Source organism: Aquarana catesbeiana, linkage group LG09 (genome assembly GCF_042186555.1).
Source record: "Aquarana catesbeiana isolate 2022-GZ linkage group LG09, ASM4218655v1, whole genome shotgun sequence".
In the NCBI taxonomy this organism is placed as follows: domain Eukaryota; kingdom Metazoa; phylum Chordata; class Amphibia; order Anura; family Ranidae; genus Aquarana; species Aquarana catesbeiana.
This window is the reverse complement of record NC_133332.1, coordinates 71,878,674-71,902,648: the sequence shown is the minus strand read 5'-3', so window position 1 is coordinate 71,902,648 and position 23,975 is coordinate 71,878,674. Positions and strand designations below refer to the sequence as shown.

At 43.3% G+C, this 23,975-nt stretch overlaps 1 long non-coding RNA gene across 2 annotated transcripts in view; it reads right to left on the bottom strand.

The window, feature by feature from the left end:
* The window catches only part of LOC141107176 (uncharacterized), a 99,229-nt gene extending 79,114 nt beyond the window's left edge, over window positions 1-20,115 (bottom strand). For both annotated transcript variants that reach the window (XR_012235805.1, XR_012235806.1), the window contains exon 1: window positions 19,804-20,115. This is a non-coding gene — a long non-coding RNA (uncharacterized lncRNA). The remainder of the gene's footprint in view (window positions 1-19,803) is intronic.
* Between the last annotated feature and the right edge of the window lie 3,860 nt (window positions 20,116-23,975).

Sequence of the window (23,975 nt, the reverse complement as noted above, 5' to 3'; positions counted from 1 at the left end):
GTAGGCAAGTTTAACCTTACTATAACCTTTTGAGTACCAGTTAGTGGGTCAATACCCATAGTTCCCCTCAAGTTTGTGCAATTATCCACCTGTTTTACACAGTGACGATTTGTGTCATGGATCTTGTACAGAAAGTGCTTATTCCCATGCAGCAAGTGCTCATTTTTATGTGCATGTGCATGGTCGTGAGCATAGAAGCCTAACTAGACATGCAAGAACAAGAATATGCAGGTGCATGAGCATTGATGCACATTCACAGGTCTTGGCGCCCAGCAACCTATTTAAACTCAGGGTCTCTCTGGAGTGCTGGATTGTCTGAAAGTCTGCTTACCTTGTTCCTGACCCGGCTACACCTGACATCTCTCTGGGTTTTCCCCCTGCCTGTTTTGTCTGCTACTTGCTTGTGTTACTGGACTTGGCTTGGACTTCTGACCACGATTTCACCTCCTGACGTGATACCTAGCTGCCAGCACGTTACCAACTCCTACCTTGAACTTGATCCTGAACCTTCATCTGTTAGCCTGGCTGCTGTTGAAAAAAGCTTATGAGCAGACTCCATACTGCCACTGGAAGGATTCCTGTGTTTCCAAGCTCCAGTTTATTACTCCAGCTTCATGCCAACTGCGCACCAGGGGTGCTTGGACAGGACTTCCACAAGAGGCCATCCTCGTCATCTCGGACTTCAAAGTCAGGTACGTGACATTTGAATTGCCATAATATATTAAATTAATTTACCACCAATCTGTGTGTGGCCTTATTCCTGCACATTCTAATGCCGCGTACACACGGTCGGATTTTCCAACAATAGATGTTCGATGGGAGCTTGTTGTCCGAAATTCTGACTGTGTGTAGGCTTCATCTGACATTTTCCGTCGGAATTTCCGACAAAACAAAATTTGAGATCTGGATCTCAAATTTTCCGACAACAAAATCCGTTCTCGTAAATTCCGATCGTGTGTACACAATCCCGACGCAGAAAGTTCCACGCATGCTCTGAATCAATTACGAGATGGAAGCGCTCGGTCTGCTAAAACTAGTGTATGTAATGGAGATAGCACATACGCTGCAAATTTTTAAATCTTTTAATGCAGCGCATTCTCTTCTTCTTTATAATACTAGAATAATGAAGTTGTTTTGCTGCTCATATTCACACAGAGTTCTGACAACCTGATTTCTTTATTATTTCTCGTGATCTCGTGAATATATATATATATATATTTTTTTTCTCATCAGATCTCCATAATAATGTTTAGAATTTTTGGTTATAGTGTTTTTTTTTTTTTATCCAGATCTCCTTTTTTTTTTTTTATAGTGTTCTCCATAATTTTTTCTTTCGTTTTGTGTCAAGTTACCACAACACCATTATTATCTTGTATTTTTGGTGGAGGTTGGTGTTGGTGTCCCTTGTTAATTTGAGATTGTATTTTTGAAATGTACCTGCCTACTCACAAACAAACTGTTCTTTTTGAAGTTAAACACATAGGCAAGTATTTGTGAAAAATAAATAGCCATTTATTATGGGTCATAACAAAATAAAGAGGAAGGCAACGCTGGAGAAACTGGTGAAATTTGCGAAGCCTTTGTACCCCAGGGCACACATCAATTATTTTACAGTCAAAATTGGTGGCCTGAGGAGTCCTTATAATAGTGAGCACAATCCAGTCCAGGACTACAAGAGATCAGGAACAGCAGCAGATGAAATATATGTCCCCAGGCTGAGGTCTTACAACAGCCTGCATCTTTTGTCAGACCAGACTGAACCCAGGCCATCACTCTTGTCTTCCTTCCAGGCTTGTTTCCAGGCTGTGGCTCTGGTGTTGTAGTTGTGGCAGCAGGTGGAGGAGGAGGAGGACCATGGTTGAACTCACAAACGTGGCTTTGGCTTGTGAGGTCGTCCGGAAGCCTCAGCTGAGGTGGAAGGAAGCCTTGAAGGAAGATTGGAGAGTGCTGGCCTGGGTTCAGTCTGGCCTGCCAGAAAATGCAGTCTGTCATAGTACCACAGCCTGGGTACATAAATGCTGCAGCTCCTGATCTCTGGGAATCCTGGACCTTCTTGCGCTCCCTATTATAAGTGCTCCTCATGCCACCAATTAGGGGGATGTCTGCCGTGGGGATCACCGGCTTCACAAATTCCAGCAATTGATCCAGCGCTGCCTTCCTCTTTGGTTTATTGTTATAAAAAAGGGTGGTTTAACTGCCACAGACAGCTCCCTGTACATAGCAATGAATATGGGAATAAAGTCCTCATCATTGAATAGATCCAATTTCTCTGCAAGACACAACACAAGACAAACCCTAATGTCAGGGTAAACTCTGATAATCTTGTCCCAATATAGGCCTCAATCTAGAAGCAGTATAGGCAACTGATGCACCAAGTTAAAATTGTACCTTTGTTCTAACGATCGGCGCTTCCGATACTCCTTCCTCTGCTCACAGATCGTACCTACGCATGCGTGAAACTCTGCCCGCCCCTGACATTCTATCTAGTATATTTCCCACCCCATGACTTTCGGCGAAGTGGGAGAGCACATGGCGGAGACAGAGCAGGTGCCTGAGAGTAGCAGCAACGACGAGGAAAGCCCAAAGCCACAAACGTCTTGATCCCGGAGGATATTTAAGGCCTCAAATATGGCCTTTATAGAGATGGTGGACATCTTTAAGAGGGCCAACTATGACAGAAGCATGGACCGTACCCAAACCCAAAAGTGAGAAAGGCCAAGATCATGACTAAAGTTGTGAAAAGTCTGCAGAAGAATTTTGGGCTACAGCGAACCAAGGATCAACTGAGGAAACGATGGTCAGACCTCAAATTGAGGGAGCAGGATCAGTACAGAAGAATCAAGAGAGTGCTACAAAAAAGTAAGTATTTTGTGACGTGTTCCTATTCTTCTTATCATGTTTGTGCTACTCCATGTGCTTTTCTTTACTGTTGTACAGTTTAAAATGGCACGTTTCAGGTTCGTGGGCACAGTAATCGTTCATAGTAAACATAGTTTGTTCGCCCACTAATACGATGTTTTTTGCAGATGCAGGTTAACTACATTTGGTCATGCCTATTTGTCTTAAAAGAAGTTTAGTACATTGTTGTCTAGATGGGTTTGTAACTAGAATGAAATGCAAACTTGATTCAGTGTAAGGAATGGACACTCAGCAGCTGTTTACACATGTGTACGCAGGAGCACTAGTGTGGGACCCCAGAACAAACTTTTTAGGGTGTCCCACACAGGTGCTCCAGTGGATACTAGGGGTCTCTATATGAGTGATACTTTAACAAAAAAGTATTCCAGCTTTGTAAAGGGAAAGAAATCATGTCTTCAGCTTTGAACTCTGCCAAAACAGACAATTGTACAACACTTCCAAGCAATGTTTCATATTCCTATTTCTTGCCTAAAATATCTGTGTGCTAAGTATACCTTTATTTTATTCACATAGAGGAGAAATGACTCAGGACGTCTGAGGTCACCAGGAACCCCCAACCTCCTAAAGAAGGGGAAATCCAAAAACAACCAGAGGATGTGGAGGAAGGAGAGGTTTATGAAGTGGGCGAAATAGAGACCACAACAGGTGTGTGTCTGAGACCAAAGCTTCAGGTAATAGATGGATGCCTGCATATTTATAATATATGGTGGTTTTTTTTAGGTGATGTGGATGTTGTTGAAGAAGAAACACATTTCACAAGTGCAAGTGCACAATCCTCATCGGGGAGATCATGGTGTGCAATCGGGATTTACAGAAGATCAAGGAAGACATCAATGATGTGGAAACAAGACAAAAACATCATTGATGTTTTAGGCAGAATCGAAAACACACCAACATTTATAAAATTCTTTCTATCTTTTTAACTTTTCTCCAAAATTTTGAAAGCTACATTTTGAATATGCACACAGTGTGTCAACATGTGCTATCTTCCAGCACGTGATATCAAGGTACGCGTTTTGGGGGTGCAACCCCTTACTCCCAACTAAAGTAGATGAGAAGAAGGGGTTGCACCCCCGAAACATGTTCATTGATCCGCCATGATGGGAGCTAGCACATGTTGACATTAGGCTTGGGATCAGGAGGGAAATCCCCATTTTGACTCTCAATTTGTGTGCATCTTCAAAATTTGGCTTTCACAGGGGTGACATCACCTCATCTGATGAAGGCAATATCAACACAGTTTGGACATACTAATGTCTGATATTGCCTTCACTTTGTCAAAGTTGAACTTTGTAAGTTCCTGAGTTGTGTATTGTTTTATGGTTTTAAACATGCCTGTTTTAAACACAAAAAAGGCTATTTGTACTGTCCAAAAAAAATGTTATTACTAAAATATGTTGGTTTGTTCAAAAACCCTTTTCTAACGCACATGTGAATGTGCACAGAGTAAAAAGTTTTCTACTCAACAATGTGTGGCTTCTTCTTTCAAGGCTCAATATCATTTTTTGGACTAAGTTGGTGTTTACACTGAAATGGGGGTTATTTACTAAAGGCAAATCCACTTTGCACTACAAGTGCACTGAAAGTTTCATGTGCACTTTTCCAGTGCACTTGCCGTGCAAAGTGGATTTTCCTTTAGTAAATAACTCCCACAGTGCTTTATAATTTGCCACAATCGTGCCATTTTCGTGACTCACCAAAATTCATTCATGGTGCTGAAAATTATGTATATTTTTATCAGTAATGCATTACATACATTAGCAACAAAAACAAGGTGTGTGTCTAGCAGACCCACAACATAATAATATTTCGCTGGAGAAGAGATAGTCACCTCATGTATCAAATAAATTACATTTGCACTTTTGAAGAAAATGGCCAAAAAGAAAAGCCCATCTGGAGAACCTAGGAGACAGCTAAAAGAAACACAAGCAGTAAATCTTATTTCAATTTAACTAACAAATTTATTTTGAAAATGTTTCTTAAACATTACATTTTCTGGCATATTATTGGCCCCCCTACCCGCAAAGTACTCGACATACTTCTGTTTTACTTCGCGTACGCTTTGGGGGGGAGCCAGGATGGCCAGCTTCAAGCGCCGTCAGGGTTTCCTCTTGAAGTCCGGCCTCAGGACCAACTGAGGCAACATAGTTCATTGAATTTCTCCTTAAAGAGTTGTGGAGAATGCAGCATGCAAGGATTATATGGTTATGTTTATATTCCGCCATGTTGATTGCCGTAAGGAATAGGCGTAACCGGCTGGCCATAATCCCGAAAGCGCTCTCCACCACTCCTCTGGCTCTGGCCAGCTGGTAGTTAAAAACCCTCTGGTCCGGGGTGAGGGTCCTGATGGCTTCAAAACGGTCGGCTGGTCAGAACGAACTAACAGAAAGCACTGAAAAACAGAGAGGCAGATCGATGTCCCAGTACAGCCAGCTCTGCCTCTACGTGATTCCTATACCGAGTCCTGCCCCCACCGAGTCGCCGCCATTCGTAGAGGCTGCTCTCCTTCCCGGTCTGTCCTGTACAGCGGCAGCACCACATGCTGTAGCCTAATTGGAACGGAATAGTGGGCGCTCTGGGGCTGGTGATAGCTGGAGCCTGGAGGCACCGAAGCAGGGTTTGTTCCTGACACTGGCAGGGCCATTGGATGCATGCAGAGCAGAGCCCAGGTGAGAGAAGAACATCTACATTGTATTAGGAATCAGTGTAGTGGTCAGTGTAATGGTCAGGTAGGTCAGTTTAGGGGCCAGGTAGGTCAGTGTAGGGGCCAGGTAGATCAATGTAGGGGCTAGGTAGGTCAGTTTAGGGGTCAGGTACGTCAGTGTAGGGGCCAGGTAGGCCAGTTTAGTGGTCAGTGTAATGGTCGGGTAGGTCAGTGTAATGGTCGGGTAAGTTAGTGTATAAGTTAGTGTAGGGGTTAGGTAGGTCAGTGTAGGGGACAAGTAGGTCAGTGTAGGTAGGTCAGTGTAGGGGACAGGTAGGTCAGGGTAGGTAGGTCAATGTAGGTTAGTGTAAGGGGCAGTGTATGGGGCAGGTAGGTCAGTGTAATGGTCAGGTAGGTCACATAGGTTACATGGGCAGGGCAAAGGGGGTGGAGTCAGGGCTGAGCCGGGGGGGGGCAAAATTATGTTTTGCCTAGGGTGTCAAAAATCCTTGCACCAGCCCTGTGTTTACATCAGCCTAACTCTGATCATTTAGGTCTGGGTAGAGTTAGATCAGATGTAGCCTGCCCATAGAGCAAGCTATACAAAAAGATTACAGCCACCCTAATTTATAGCTAGCCTTTGCACATAAATGGGCTTTGCACATTACAAAAAAAAAAAATTCCCAGCATACTTACTAGCTAGTCTGCAAAAAAATAAACAAATTGGCCCTGTCCAACAATGCACAATAAAACCGAAGGGTTTAGTTACACACATTAGCAAATGTATGAGAAGCCGCACCGTCTTGCCAAGGCTCCTCTGCCTAATATGGTCCTAGCTCTACAATCTGAAACTCTCTATGTTGGAGCATATATAACAGTGGATATTTTGAGGGAGCCCACCTTTCCTTAAAGGTGCAGGGACATATTAGAAGCCCAGCAAGAGCACAATGGCAACTAATAGCATGTGATTTGTCCCCACACCTGCCCATAGACCTGCATCGAGCTTTTGCTCAGGTCCACCTGAAAAATTGTCAGGCGGGCCTGATCGGAAAGTCCTTGTGAAAGGGCATTTATTTATCATATTTCAGGTAAGAAATGACAGTATTCAAAACATTCTTGTTACAGAGGATAACATCCATCAAATGAAGAAACAGTAACATACATATTTGAAAGGATTAGCTGCTAAGCAACAGTATATACAGTACTAGCATTTTGTATATTCAGTAGTGTTTAATTTCAACCTCGTTTATCTCCAGAGGAGTTCCCCTGATTACGTAGCATGTAAAATAAGGACAAACAAGAAAAACAAGAAAAACTTACCAAACTCAATATTGTAAATAAAGTAATCCACTTTTGATAGCGTATTAATAAACTCAGTAACTTTGCTGTGTAGAAGTATTTATTTCACTGATGAAGACATAAAACCACTCCTGGTCCCATCTATCCTGCCTTTACACCTCTATCTCTCTGGACACCGATTTTATCCAACCAGCCCATATTTTGTTACATTTTTTTGGGCACCCCCTGGAAATGTAAGTCAATTTATATTTCTGTAGGGCTCCATTGACCAGGTCCACCCAATAATGGAGGGACGGAGGCCTTGTATCCTTCCATTTTAGAGCTAATGCCTTTTTAGCATAGAAAAAGAGTATTCTTAAAAGAATCTTTTTGGATTCGGACAATTCCCTCTCCCCAATATCACCCAGTAGGCATCTGGCTGAAGCACATATGTTTGGAAGGGCTAATTTTTCCTTTTATGCCGCGTACACACGGTCGGACTTTCCGGCGGGAAAGGTCCGACGGAATCTTTTCATCGCACATTCCGATCGTGTGTGGGCCACATCGGACATCGTTCTGACGGACCTAGAAATAGAACATGTTTTAAATCTTTCCGACGGAATCAAGTCCTATCGGGAAAACTGCTCGTTTGTATGCTGTTCCGACGGACCAAAAGCGACGCATGCTCTGAAGCAAGTATGAGATAGCAGCTATTGGCTACTCACCATTGAACTTCCTTTTTCTAGTCCCGTCGTACATGTTGTACGTTACCGCGTTCTAGACGGTCAGACATTGGTGTGATTGCATGTAGGCAAGACAGTTTCAGCGGAACTCCGTTGGAACTCAGTCGGAAAAACCTACAGAGTTTATTCCGACGGAAAGACTGGTCGTGTGTACGCGGCATAAGAGTTTTAAGATTGCCGCCCAAAACTTCCCATACCTGAGGGCAATACCATACCATATGAAAGTAATCCCCTACCTCAGCCCTACATCTATGGCATTCTGGTGTTTCCACCCTGCCCATCTTATGAAGGCATGTGGGTGTATAATATACCCGGTGGAGATAATTAAACTGGATAATTTTGTCCCTGGATGAAATCACCAACGGCAACATTGATTCAATGACCTCAGCCCAGGACTCCTTTGTAAGGGATGGGATATCAGTTCTCCATTGAGCCTCCATCCTAGGTGAGGAAGAGGTCAGCAGGGCAAAATAATATCTCAAGATAATTTTTGAATGGTCTTCCTCTAATAGTAATTTCTCCAGCTCAGAATGGGTGAGCTGAACCTCCTGCAGACTGAATTGGGCTGCCACAGCATGGTGCAATTGCAAATATCAATAGAAATAGGTGTTGGGGCATTTATATTCAATTTGAATATCCCTGAAGGTTCTAAAAGTTTGGTTCCTAAATAATTGGTAAACACATTTGACACCATACCAGGCCCAACATGCCCCATCAGGGATTTTATGTATTTCTTTTAACTGGGGGTCATGCCACAAAGGAGCGTTAGGGGAAGAGGTCAAAGGGCTACTCCCCATTCTTTTATTGCAGATATGGAAAATCCTATATGAAAGTTTTAGGATGTCTGCCCCTTGGGAAGGGTAAGGGCCATTCCTGTACAGTACATTAGTAAGTGCTTCAAATGAGTGCACCAGGGCAGCTTGAGTCTCCACCGAAGCTACATCAATCTGAGGGAAAAACCACCAATGGATATGCATTAGCTGTGCTGCCAAGTAGTAGCATTGTAAGTTTGGTAGAGCCAGCCCACCAGCTTGGATCGGTAAAAACAATGTGTCTAGGAATACTCTAGGTCAGTGTTTCTTAACCGAGAAGTCCCCAGGGGATGTATATCCGCCCAATGCTGTTTCCATTGTTCCCAATGCGCGCTGACAGTGAATACTGTCAGCGTGCATTGATACCCAATGCCTTCTCTGTAGTTCCGGTGTTCTGTCGAGAAAGTTCCCCTTGGTGGATAAGGACACCCCTCTACTGAGCAGGCGCAGCGCTTGCGCAGTAGGAGCCGGCAGAAATAGCTGAAGCCGAATAGAATAGAAATCAGCTGTACACGGCGCCTGTAAGAGGGCCGCTCGCCACGCTTCGGACACGGCCTCGCTTCACTCGGCACTTTTTTATTCTCCTCTAGGTGCACTTGGATGGTGGGGCTTGAACCTGGACCCAGGGCGCAAGCGCCGTGTACAGCTGATTGAAGTTTTTCAGCTTCGGGTATTTTCGGCGGCTCCTAGTCGTTTGTACTGCGCAAGTGCTGCGCCTGCGCAGTACAGGGGGGTCCTTATCTGCCGGGGGAACTTTCTCGGCAAGACACCGGCTCAGAGAACTCAGAAGGCAGGGTCAAGAGGAATGCAGAGAGTCTAAGCGGGAGTTCTGAAATTGCAGAGCATGGAGCTGAGAATGCAGACTGTGGAGGCAGGGAGCTGTGAAGGGAACCAAGATTGTGCTCCTACCTCCATGGTTTGCAGAGTGGGAGCCGTGATAAAAGACCGAGGAGGCGGGGAGCACAGAGAGGGAGTCGTGACAAGAGCCGAAAATGGAGGCAGGAAGCACCAGATCAGAAGGTGAGATCCTGTCTGTATAGTAGCAGTGCTGCACACTGTGGAGGGGGAGCAGGGAAAAGGAGCACATGGCTTGATTGGAATGTGAGTCCCTGTGTACAGAAAGTATAAATGTAGACTGGGGGGGGAGCAGAGAACGGAGAACAGGAGGTGACATCCTATGTGTACATATAGCAGCACTGAATGCAGACTGCAGAGAACAGGAGCACACAGTTGGATCAGCCCTATATGTAGCAGGAGGTGAGATTATAATAGCTTTATGTTATGCCATAATTGTACATAATGCTATTATAATCTCACCTCCTGCTACATTCAGGCTGATCCAGCTGTGTGCCCCCACTCTCTGATCCCCCTTCTGCAGTCTGCATTCAGCCACTACCATACACAGGATCTCACCTCCTGCAACAATCAGCCATGTGCTCCCACTGTCAGCACTCCTCCTGACACCACCCTCACAGGTTCAGAGGAGCTGGAACTATAGAGGAGGCACCAGGTATCAATGCGCATTGACAGCGTGCATTGAAAACATTGGTATCATGTGTTTTTTCTGCACAGAAATATGCAACATGTATGCATTTTTCTGCAGAGAAACACTCAAATGACACCAACATTGTGGTGTGAACAGCACATAGAAATCAGTTGTTTTCTTTAGGTCTATGCAGAGACCTACTGTATGTTAGGAAATTGCTTGTCTCCTGATGTGGACAAGACCAAAGTATTCTATGCAGGTCAAATCTGCACAATTTTCCATCAATCCCATCAATTGTGCATGTATGTTGTGAACAAAGCCCAACTGTTCCCGTAGTCTGCTGTCTTATATATGGATCACAATATTTGGGAGTTTTGTTCAAGTTTCGCAAGACCTCGTTCACAGCATATGTGCAAAAAAACTGATAAAAAATATGTGTAGATTTGACTTGCATGAAAAATTTCGGGCTTGTTCTAATGTAGGTCTCTGCAAGGACATAAATAAAACAATTGATTTCTATGTTCTCTGTTCACACTATAATGTTGGTGTCAGGTGAGTTCTAATATTCTAATATTTAAAGCTATTTCTACAATAATTGTGGTTATATCTACAGCTCGCTAATCAGATCCAATGTTCTGCGAGCTGTAGATCTGCAATTTTTTTTTTAGGTGTTCCCCAACATCTCAAATGTTTTGCCAAGGGTTCCTCCACAGTAAAAAGTTTGAGAAACACTGCTCTAGGTGGTCTAGAGCCCCAGAGGAATGAGGATAGTAACGTGTTCATTTCCATGAATAGTTTTTTTGGAACATAGGTTGGTGCGTGCCATAACAAATATAGAAACCTAGGGAGGTATATCATCTTGAATATATTGATTCAGCCCAGGAGGTTGAGGAGCAGCTTAGACCAAGTCCGCAAGTTATCCTTCAGACGTAGCACTAGAGGATATAGGTTGTTTTTAATATATAAATATATATATTATATATATATATATATATATATATATATATATATATATATATATATATAGGGACAGCATTAGGCAGATTCAGAGAATATTCAGGACAGATGGGGAAAATTAATGATTTTTCCCAATTGACTTTAAACCCAACAGGGGCGACAATGGGCACCCCTGCCAAGTGCCCCTAGCTATTTCAAAGGTATCTGTTACAGTATTGTTGACCCTCAACCGTGCTACGGGTTTAGCATACAATAATTTCACCCAGGCTATGCCCATAGATAGGGCCATTCGATAAAGTCAAAGGTCTTATGGGTGTCCAATGACACTACAACTCGGGAATCCGGGGTAGGATGATTGGAATGTAATACTGTGAAGAGCCTCCTCAAATTTATAGCCGTAGATCTTATTGGGATGAAACCCATTTGGTCTGAATGGATAATAGACCTTGTTTAAATTGTTTGGCTAAAATGTTTGCATCTACATTAATCAGTGATATGGGCCTATATGATTTGCAGTAGTCATGGTCTTTGTGGTGTTTGGGGATCAGTACAATCAGTGCCTCCCTCAGAGAATCTGGGAGCACCCCCTTCTCCAGTGCGTCACTATATACCTCCAATAGTTTTGGTGCCAGAAACTCTTTATAGGTACTGTACCACTCAGCTGGGTATCCATCCAGATTGGGGGTTTTATTTGGGTTCAAGGAGAGCATTGCAGACATAATTTCGTCAGTGCTAAAAGGGAGGTCCAAGTCTTCTGCCACATCCCTGAGCAGATCACGGAAAGGGATCAGTGCAAGAATTTGACAGACCTCCTCCTCTGCATAATTCACCCTAGATGTGTATAGATCTGAATAGAATTGAACAAAGGCAGCGGCTATATCTCTGTGTGTGGTGCAAAGAGTATGTTGTTCATTATAAATTCAGGGAATAGAGGCTGATGCTTGCTGTGAGTGGGCCAAAGATGCTAATAATTTACTGTTCTTATCACCAAACTCGAATATACGTTGTGACTGGTACAGCAGCTTTTTTTGAGTTTTCTCAACCAACACTAGCTCCAGTTGGTGGGCCTTATCCCTCCAGACCCCAAGGTTGGCGGAGGTAGGATTACTGATATATTTTACTTCCACTTCTGTAGCAACCTGCTTACATTCTTTAACCTTCCATTTCCTATCAGACCTGAGTTTTTTAATTAACCCCGAAATGGATCCCTGGAGAGTGGTTTTAAAGGCATCCCAGGTGTTACCAAGGGGAACCTCCTCTTTGTTTACCAGAAGTTTGTTATATCAGTGGCTGTTGAACTCTCAAAATACTCCTCCTTTAACCATAATGGGCTCAGTCTCCACAGTGTATAACCTTGGGACCGGCCCATGTTCATGGAAAATAACAGGGGGGAGTGATCCGATATGGCCCTTGGGAGATATCTTACATCTTACATCAGCCACCCTCAGCAACACCTCCCTAGTCACAAAACACATATCTAGTCTGGAAAAGGTGTTATATGAGGAGGAAAAGCATGAATACACTCTCGTATCAGCGTTCTTCCAGCGCCATACCTCCACCAGACCATACTGTTCCGCACATGCTGCCAATGGTGGGGTACATTTAGAGACCATCTGGAATCTATCCATATCTGGGAATAGTACCGCATTTAGATCCCCCGCCATAATAATTGGGCCTTTTGCCACCTGGAGCACCTTTGCCATCACTGTATCCCACAACACAATTGTAAACGGTGGTGGTACATAAATCGCCACAAACGTGTAGGGGGTATTGTCTATGATGAGAATCACTATTACAAATCTTCTAAAGGGGTCCATTACAACCTCCTCCTGGGTCCATAAAAAGGATTTTGTTACCAAGACGGATACTCCTCTTGCATAATTAGAATAAGTTGAATGAAATACATACTTTACAAACACCCTCTGAAGAGCCACAGTTTTAGAGCCTACCAGATGCGTTTCCTGTAGGAAAATTACAGGAGGATTGCCCTTCTTGAATATAGTAAGAAAGAAAGACTAATGCTCTTTTAATTCTGGAGTTAAGGCTTCTTACATTCCAGGACAAAAGTTTAGGAGTATATAGCGTTGGTGTCATAGGGAAAGGTGTTTATATTGTGGGGCCCGCCATAGTGGGGCAATGGCAGAGGGCTCCTTTGGAGCACAGACAGCAATACACATAACAGCCCACTAGCTGAGTAACATACAACAGCAGTCATTGTCAGCTTAACATAGGTAGCTGCGTAATTAGAAAGTTGAATATCAGCAACTTGAAAAACATAAAAAAGCAAATAAAAAAAAAAAAAAAAAGGAAAAATTGAGTCCCCAACTTGGTAAGTAGTGATCCGGAACATAGGAACACAAACCCACCTCCCCCTCCCTGCCCGCAGTCCCCAACATACTACAGGCCTCTTCCCCAAACAACAACATCAGTGTCACCCTAGCGGAGGGAGTCCTTCCTTATCCAGTCGGATAGAAAGGGGAAGGGTGATAACTTGGTGAACTGCTGAGCAAAATGTGAACTGCTTGATAGAAGAATTATTCATTGCAGCCAGACAACAGTGCATTATTAGTATTCAGGAGCCTCTATTCATAGGTGAGGCACACTAGGAGGCTGTAAAAGTTCCAAACGGGAACTAGTAAGGATTCCAGTAGCACAATGCCTTCCATGTCAAGTACTACTCAGTGATTCCAGCCATCTTTTTTAGGAGAGGTAAAGAATTGCACTTTTTCCTTATGGATCACCCTAAGCCTTGCTGGATATAGCATACTGTAGGGTAGGCTACGCTCACACAGGCGTTGTTTCACACTCTGGAACGCTGCTCTTTGCTTCTGCGTAGCCACTGAAAAATCTGGGAAAATAGTTATGTGATTATTATTTTAGAGTAATTCCTGCATATTGCAAGCTTTATGAAGGATAGTTTCTTTGTCCCTGAAGTATAGGAAACAGGCCAGCATGGGTTTGGGAAACCTGGAGGTGGGGCTCTCAGCGGCACCCAATGCACCCTCTCAATGTCAAACAAGTGGGAAAAGGAATCAGCTCCAAAGGTCTGTTTAATCCAGGTTATTAGGAATTCCTCTGGGTGTTTCCCCTCCGTGCCCCCTGGGAATCCCAGGAAACGCCGGTTATTACTGCGTAGTCTGTCTTCGGGCTTGGTCCACCTAAAAAAACTGACAGGAGGATCTGATCAGTAGGTCCGTGTGACAGGGACCTTAAAGTGGTTTTAAAGACTGAAGGTTTTTTACCTTCATGCATGAAGGTAAAAAACCTTCTGTGTACAGCGGCCCCCCCAATCCTTACCTGAGCTCCCTATGATCCAGCGATGTTAATGATAGCCTCAGCTTTCCCAGGACTCTCCCTCTTCATTGGCTCCCACTGCTGTCAATCACAGCCAGTGAGCCAATGAGGAGAGAGTGAGGGGGCTCTATGTGTCTTATGGATGCATGAAGCATCGACGCATTAAGCGGCTTTCCCTGGGGGCATTGGAAGGGGGAGGAGCCAGGAGCATCGGTAGGGGACCTGAAAAGAAGAGGATCTGAGCAGGTAAGTATAACATGTTTATTATTTTTTTTTAAACGAAACTTTAATACCACTTTAATTGTTAAATAAAATAGTCAACAAAAGTAGAAACAAAAAATATGTTTCTTGCCTAAAAGCAGATATAGGAACAGGTGCATCTGTGCTACTACCTGTATAATGCCTGGTTAACCTAAAGAACACAGCATTTAGCCTGGGAAGTCTCTGCAACCCTCCAGGTGCAATCCATGCAAAAAAGGGAGAAAAGGCTAGTGGCATGAAAGTCAGCTAAAACATAATTTTATTAATGCACTTAAAAAAGCCAACACATTTTGCCCATCAAGCCTTAATCATGGCTAAAATCATGATTAAGGTCTAATGGTCGAAACGCGTTGGCTTTTTTGACTGTTGTTCACCTGCATTAATAAAACAATGTTTTAGCCAACTTCATGGCACCAGCCTTTCTCCCTTTTTTACTCTAAAAGCAGATATAAATGGAACGGATATAAAGGATGACATCAGTTTATGTTCACAAAAAGGGAAAGGGACATGGACCTGTTAATTTTATTTATGTGGATATAGATGACCTCTAGACTTGAAAAATGTTTAGGCTTGGTAGTGATCCCCATTACACAGACAATGTCACTATGCCCTGAATAGGCAGGTAACAGTCTCTATTTAAGGAACATCGTATAGCTGCAATTACATGGGCCCCTTGCTGCCTCTCACTTTCACCGTTCAGTACATCGTGCACTAAACGGCATTACTGTCTCCATGCATACCGGCGGATGCTTGAAGTGTGCAGCTACTGATTAAATTAGGTCATGCAGCAGCGTTGTGAGGCGTAACAGAGAGATACCTGTGCGTTATTGAGCGCCTGTCATCCTCCACTTTGCAAAACAAAAAATAAATAAATAAATGAAGCAGATAAATCAGATCCTCCCTCGCTACCGCCACTGAGCTCCCGCTGCCATTAATCATTGTTAGGGACCTCTGCTCTGGCATGACAAGCTATGGAAATACTGGTTCATACATCACCGCAGACACTGGGACAACTCAGTTCTCTCATATTCCACTGACACTCTGGAACAAAAATAATCCCTTCTTATGCTGGAAACCGAGGGAGGTGGGACGCTCGACTTCCCCTAAATAATTACCAATCTCATCTGCATCCCCCCCTGCGTGGACAACGCTGCCTGTCAATAATTAATGCTAATGAAAACCTGCAGCCAACCCTGCAGCATCAAGGCATTAGCCAATCCCCTGCCAATAATTATTATATCCCCCGGTCTCCAAGATCTTTCTTATCCCTGATTAACAAATAATTATTTTTACATGCCATTCTCCCCCAAGTGCTGAGCTCCGTGCCTGCTCCTGATAAATAATTATTAACACTTCACAGCCTACCCCCGAAGAGAAAGCCCCCAGAGAGAGCAGCTACATTAATTCCTACAACACTTGCTGAAGAGGTGATATGTCTGTCTATCCCCAAGTAATAAATAATTGCAAAGGCTTGTGCTCAAGGGTCGCGTGGGCTGGCTATCCCATGCATTTTGCATAATGTCCCACTCAGCAGCGGGAATAGGAACGATGGGCCTAGGTTAATGAATTTACCTCCTGGACTTTCTCTGTGAAGATAAAAAAGAAGATACTTGGCCTATATTCGTAGGGGTCTTTCTATGTGGCCGTATAAATACTATATATGCAATAAAAATAAATATGAAAGGAAACTCTAAAAACAAATGACCCCTTCTTTACCATGGCAGCTTCACAGCCAAAATGAGCTCATATCATTCAGGTCTTTATTTTTCTGGCATACAGTTCACAAAGATTTAAGCATGGTGTGCTGATTTATTTTTGTGCTTTTAGCCTAGGTTCACACTTAGGTTCCTTTCACACTGGGGCGGTGGGTGCGTCGGCTATTTTTAGCGGCGCATTACCGTCAATTTCGCATCGCTATTCGGCCACTAGCGGGGCGCTTTTACCCCCCGCTAGCGTTCGAGAAAGGGTTAAAACCACCGCAAAACGCTGCTGCACCACTATGCCGGCGGTATAGCCACGCTGCTCCATTAATTTCAATGGGCAGGAGCGGTATACACACCGCTCCTTCACCACTCCAAAGATGCTGCTAGCAGGACTTTTTTTTTTTTAGCATCCTGCCAGCGCACCACTCCAGTGTGAAAGCCCTCGGGCTTTCAGATTGGAGAGACAGGAGCGGCTCTTTCAGGGCGCTTTGCATGCGCTATTTTTAGCGCTGTAGCACCTGCAAAGCACCCCAGTATGAAAGGGGTCTGACTGCAGGAGTGAAATTGTGTGAGTTCAGCTGAACTCGCACAATTTCATTCACGCGTGTTTCTGCACACAGATGTCGATGGAAATCGCACCCCAAAATAGCCAAAAGTAGTACAGAAACTACTTTTGGGAATTTCAGCACGGCTCTTTTAAAGTGACACTGTCACTGATATATGCATATATTTTTAAAGTGGAATATATAGCCAAGTCCCGGACCTCTCTAGGCCTAATGGTGACCTCCAGCGTTAGGGACTGCTGACATCCTTCTGTGTGTGGGTTACGAGGCATGGTGGGTGCAATGCAAGGTAGATTAATGGGCGCCAGACACTTGTTGAATGCAAAGAGATTTATTGTCTCTTAATCATAACTGGGGGAGAGGGGGTTAGGGCCAGGACGCCCTTTAGTAGATGCAATGTTAATTAGCAGACTCCGAGACTTCTACAGGTAGACAGCCACGCTGGGAAAGGTACCCAGCTGGATGCCACATCTGCATGTGTAGACACACTATCTCCTATGGCAACTATCTTGAACAGTTTCTAACAGGTTGTAATAAACTCTCTCACTTCTATTCACAATCTCCTTTTTAGATCTTCACTCAACTAAGCTCCCAGTCTATCACTTAGACCTGCTGACCCACTGCCACTGGATCTCCTGAGCTCTTCCAATCTTCTCACTGAGTATCTTCCTCAAGCGTCACCCCCGCACCCCTGCTGGGTCCCTAGCTTGGCACTCACAGATACTCCTAAATTGTCACCCCATTGGCCTGCTCAGTCCCTGGCTTGGCACAGACTGCTCTGTAAGCGTCACCTCTGCTGGCTGAGTCCCCAGCTTGACACCTACTGAAGTTTGGTTGGTGAGAATACTGGTCTGGTACTTGCTTCAGCTACTCACGGTGGTCCCTGCTAACAAGGTGGATGGTCCCTTAGTGGCGACAGCTTCCCCTCTACCTCCGACCACGACAGGTTCTCCGGCCGTCAGAACCATCACATTGGTTGTACTGCAAGCCACAGTCCCAACCCTGCCCTGCTCTCTTGGCCCTCAGACAGCCTAGCAGCCAGATGGATGTCCCGGGATAGACCTTAGGTTTCTGGCCTAGCTGCCCGAGGCAGTATAACACAGGTCCACCCAGACAGGTGTCCAGGTGGCACACAACCCCGATCACCTGACCTCACCCAAATAAATAGGCTCTGCCAGCAGGCCAAGGGACCCAAGAAGAGCCCTGCACATTGGCTGAGATATCCCATCTATTCCTAATCTGTCCTTGCAATGCGCTTATCTTATCTAATGCCACCAGATACCCGGCCATCTAGTGACAGAAGAGAGAAGTGCAGCAATTCCAGAATTTGGGTGGAATCAATTGATCTTCTATCATTTGGCCAAAGCAACTATACTTGACAGGTCAATTTACTAGCAACCCTGCCTAAACATCGGGGTGCTACATCCTCCCCCTGCCTACAGAATTACGTCTCAGAGTTTGCAGAAAAAAATATTTGAGCTCTCAAGCCTGAGAGCCACTGTCCTGGCAAAGAAAAATGGGATGAGTGGGGAAACAGGAAAAGAATAATAATAATAAACAATGAACATGACATACCACATGAAATAAACATGTGCAACGCATACATGAGCGAATGGTAATTCACACAGGATAGATAAATATCAGACATCATATATACAAATGAAAGTGTGGTGTACCACCCAATGGTTAAGGGAAAACATATCATCAATAGCCTTATATCCTAACTATCTATCCAATATATACAGTAATAAAGGGCATGAATATTTAGCATTATTATCCATGTTCGGTCACTGTCTCCCCTTGTCCAAGGAAGATGCAATGGTGCAGGAACGCCTAAAAGAGAAAATAAACAGCAATGCAAATGCATCCTATCCCTATGTTAATACAGTGTAATATGTACATAAGTGACTCAAGAAGGTTGTTAATTGACTCCAGCCAGAAACGGCATAGCAGTGTAAATACACCCTATAACATGTCTAAATTACACACATAAATGAAAGTGGGCCCAATCCTTGTCCGAAGATGCCACCCCCTTCCACAACTAGTCTACATAAACTTTCCTTAGCACGTTCTACCAAATATACTCATAATATGAACAGGCTCACTTAGGTTGGTACCGCTCACACCACCTGGTGACCAGCATAGAGACAACCCTAGCACATTGAACAGTCCATCATTTAAAGATAAGGCGTGAACTTGCCCATTTGCCGCAGCTCATTCTACCTAACTAGCTAAGCACCCCAGTGTCTTTGAATTGCCAGAGTCCATGTCATAAACCAGTATGACCAGAAATGTTAGGACTGCAATAGATAAGACCAAAACGCATGTAAAGTAATAATAGTAAGATTTATTAAAATGATAAGTTATAAACAATAATGCAAACCAGCAAACAACCCCGGTGACACACAATAATAACTCTCTAAATCAAACATGAATACAGGAGTAAGATCTAATCATAAACATAATCAAGCTAGGCTGATACACTTCATGCCCAAGAGGGTTAAGGCAGTGCTGGAAAATAATGGTAGCCACACAAAATATTAACACTTTGTGCCCAATTTGGACATTTTCACTTAGGGGTGTACTCACTTTTGTTGACAGTGGTTTAGACATTGATAGCTGTGTGTTGAGTTATTTTGAGGGGACAGCAAATTTACACTGTTATACAAGCTGTACACTCACTACTTTATATTGTAGCAAAGTGTAATTTCTTCAGTCACATGAAAAGATATAATAAAATATTTACAAAAATGTGAGGGGTGTACTCACTTTTGTGAGATATTTTCTATCTATCTATCTATCTATCTATCTATCTATCTATCTATGTGTTGTCAACCTACCAGAATAAAATTCACTGACACAACACCCAAATTTTACTGGCAAAACCAATTTTTAATGGCATTTCCAAAACGTACAAAAATTACATTTTTTTCAGCAAATTTTAGTATTTATGCTACAAAATACAACAAACAACAACCAATGTAATATAGAGGAGATTTCAAGATAAAATATTCTTTTATTTCTGAATTAGTAAGAGCGTTAGAGGTAGAGCAGGTTAATATAACCCATATTTTTTTGCCAGCTGCATTTACTCAGTGCAACTTAACATCCAAGTGAAAAATGAAAAAAAAAAAACCACTTACATCAGCATCCAGTCCATCCTTGCATCAAAGTACTCACATCATTGTCCCTGTATGCGTCCTCCTTACATTAGAGTCCCCACTCATCCCTTACATTAAAGTTTCCTCTTACATCAAGTCTTCCCCCAGTACCATCCCCTCTTACATTGGCTGTCAGTGGGAAAACCCCAGTAACATCCCCTTACATTAGCTGTCAGTGGGAAAACCCCAGTAACATCCCTACATTGGCTGTCAGTGGGAAAACCCCAGTAACATCCCTACATTGGCTGTCAGTGGGAAAACCCCAGTAACATCCCCTTACATTAGCTGTCAGTGGGAAAACCCCAGTATCATCCCTACATTGGCTGTCAGTGGGAAAACCCCAGTAACATCCCTACATTGGCTGTCAGTGGAAAAACCCCAGTAACATCCCTACATTGGTTGTCAGTGGGAAAACCCCAGTAACATCCCTACATTGGTTGTCAGTGGGAAAACCCCAGTAACATCCCCTTACATTAGCAGCCAGTGGGAAAACTCCAGTACCATCCCCCTTACACTGGTTGAACTTGTCAATGGGGTGCACCAATAACAACCTTCTTAGAACATGTCAGCCAAAAACACCAACATGTCACCAAAAAAAAAAAAACTCAAACAGAAGCACTGAGTTGGAAAAGGAAACAACCCTTTGTCAGCATTTTGTTGAAACACCTTTTTTGATTTAACCACTTGACCACTGGGCACTTAAACCCCCTTCCTAACCAGACCAATTTTCAGCTTTTGGTGCTCTCACATTTTGAATGACAATTACTCAGGCATGCAACACTGTATCTATATGAAATTTTTGACCTTTTTTTCACACAAATAGAGCTTTCTTTTGGTGGTATTTAATCACCGCTGGGTTCTTTATTTTTTGCGCTATAAAAGAAAAAAGACCGAAAAATCTGTAAAAAAATGCATTTTTCTTCATTTCTGTTATAAAATTTTGCAAATTAGTAATTTTTCTTCATATATTTTGGCCAAAATTTATACCGCTACATATCTTTGGTAAAAATAACCCAAATCGGTGGATATTATTTGGTCTTTGCGAAAGTTATAGAGTCCAAAAGCTATGGTGCCAATATCTGAAAATTAATCACACCTGAAGTACTGACGGCCTATCTAATTTCTTGAGACCCTAACATGCCAGAAAAGTACAAATACCCCCCAAATGGCCCCTTTTTGGAAAGAAGACATTCCAAGGTATTTAGAAAGATGCATGGTGAGTTTTTTGAAGTTGTCATTTTTTCCCACAATTCTTTGCAAAATCAAGTTTTTTTTTTTTACTTTTTTTTTTTTTTTTTTTCACAAAATTGTCATATTAGCAGGTTATTTCTCACACGCCGCATATGCATACCACAAATTACACTCCAAAACACATTCTGCTATTACTCCCGAGTATGGCGATACCAGATGTGTGAGACTTTTACACAGCATGGCCACATACAGAGGCCCAACATGCACGGAGCACCTTCAGGCGTTCTGGAGCACCCAGGCCAATTCTGACATTTCTCTCCTACATGTAAAAATCATCATTTATTAGCTAGAAAATTACATAGAACCCCAAAACATTATATATGTTTTTTTAGCAAAGACCCTAGAGAATACAATGGCGGTCATTACAACTTTTTATCTTGCACGGTATTTGCGCAGCAATTTTTTTAACGCTTTTTTTTTGAAAAAAAACAGTTTTGTGCTTTAAAAAAAAACAAAACAGCAAAGTTAGCCCAACGTTTTTGCATAATATGAAAGATGAAGTTACACCGAGTAAATAGATACCCAACATGTCACCTTTCAAAATTGCACGCGCTTTGGAATGGCGCCAAACTAAGCTACTCAAAAATCCCCATAGGTGACGCTATAACATTTTTTACTGGTTACATGTTTTGAGTTACAGAGGAGGTCTAGGGCCAAAATTATTGCTCTCGCTCTACCGATCACACCGATACCTCACATGTGTGGTTTGAATACCGTTTTCATATGTGGGCGGGACTTACGTATGCGTTCGCTTCTGCATGCGAGCACACAGGGACAGGGGCGCTTTAAAAATTTTTTTTTTTTTTTTATTCATTTTACTTTATTTATTTTAGTTTGATGCTTTAAAAAAAAAAATTGACCTCTTTTATTCCTATTACAAGGAATGTAAACATCCCTTGTAATAGGAATATGGCATGACAGGTCCTATTTACAGTGAGATATGGGGTCAATAAGACCTCACATCTCACCTCTAGGCTGGGAAGCCTGAAATGTAAAAAAAAAAAAAAAAAAAGATCCTGGCTTCGATCGTAGCAGTGAGTCGGTAGAAGCACCGGAGGGTGGCGGGAGGGGGGGACATCCCCTTTCGCCTCCTGTAAGAACGATCAAGCAGTGGAACAGCCGCTATGATTGTTCTTATGGTGTAGGGAATCGCCAGCTAAAAAAGCTTATATCTGAATGATGCCTGTAGCTGCACCCATCATTCAGATATCCCCGCACAAAGTCAAGAACGTCGTATGACAGCCGGTGGGCAGGAAGTGGTTAAAACGCTTTTTTTTTTTATAACACAAAGTTGTCCATTTATACATTATTTCTAACACATAGCATGTACATACCAAAAATGACACCCCAAAATATATTCTCCTACTCCTCCTGAGTACGGCGATACCACATGTGTGAGACTTCCACAGCCTGGCCACATATAGAGGCCGAGTACAGCCGAGTATGGCTGAGCATGGCAGGTTATGGCAGAGTATGGCTGGGTATCACCGAGTATTGCAGAGTATGGCTGGGTATGGCAGAGTATTGCGGGGTATTGCAGAGTATGGCTGGGTATGGCAGGGCATTGCGGGGTATTTCAGAGTATTGCGGGGTATCGCCGAGTATGGCTGAGCATGGCTGGTTATGGCTGAGTATGGCAGGGTATCGCAGAGTATGACTGGGTATGGCGGGATGTTGCGGGGTATCGTGGGGTATTGCAGAGTATCGTGGGGTATTGCAGAGTATCGTGGGGCATTGCAGAGTATCGTGGGGCATTGCAGAGTATCGTGGGGTATTGCGGGGTATTGAAGAGTATTGCAGAGTATTGCACAGTGTTGTGGGGTATTGCAGAGTATTGCAGAGTATTGTGGGGTATTGCAGAGTATTGCACAGTGTTGCGGGGTATTGCCGGGTATTGCACAGTGTTGCGGGGTATTGCCGAGTACTGCGGGGTATTGCCGAGTATTGCCGAGTATTGCGGGGTATTGCCAAGTACTGCGGGGGTATTGCCGAGTATTGCGGGGTATTGCAGAGTATTGCACAGTGTTGTGGGGTATTGCCGAGTATTGCGAGTATTGCCGCGTATTGCGGGGGTATTGCAGAGTATTGCGGGGGTATTGCAGAGACGTGTGGGGGTATTGCAGAGTAGTGCAGGCATTGCAGAGCGTTAGGGATGGCTGAGCATGGATGGATGGATGGCTGGATGTCACTGTGCAGCGCTGTGGGCACTACACAACCAGCCCACAGCGCTGCAGCCATCCATCCATCCCCCTCTCCATTCACAGTGTACCGATCGGTACACAGGAGGGGAGGAGAGGAACCGGCGTCAGATTGTTTTCATCAGATCAGGTTTGTTTACATGTGATCGCTCCGTCATTTGAGGATATGTCTCTACTAACATTGCACATTTTAGACTCTGAGAAAAGTATGTGTGATAGTTTCCAACTCACCGATTCAGTTTTTGCTTTATTTTCAGACATGTTGGTGTTATATCCATCACATGGATGCTATGAGTAAATACAGCTGGATAAAATGAAAACTGACTGTCTTCATTTCAGACTAAGCAACAAAATATGAATTTAAAGAGAGTTCATTCTTTTCAATACACCATATATGGTCACACAAAATTTTGAACATTCACCTCTATTCATGTTCTGGAATCAAGTTCTCTTTTGGTGATAGAAGTAAATAGGACAAAAATAGAGATTAACTCCCCCTAACTGTCACAGACAGCAATAAAAACAAACAGTCTTTTCAACATAACTGGCAAAATAGAAATGTATTTTTACCAAAGTGAGAAAGAATTTACTTCAACCTTTTAGCAGTGGACAATGGAACAGGTGTCCCCATGTGAAGGTTTGGCTTCATCTCCAGTTCCACTGACAACTGCTATTTAGTAAATATGTAATTTTGTCCCTTTGACA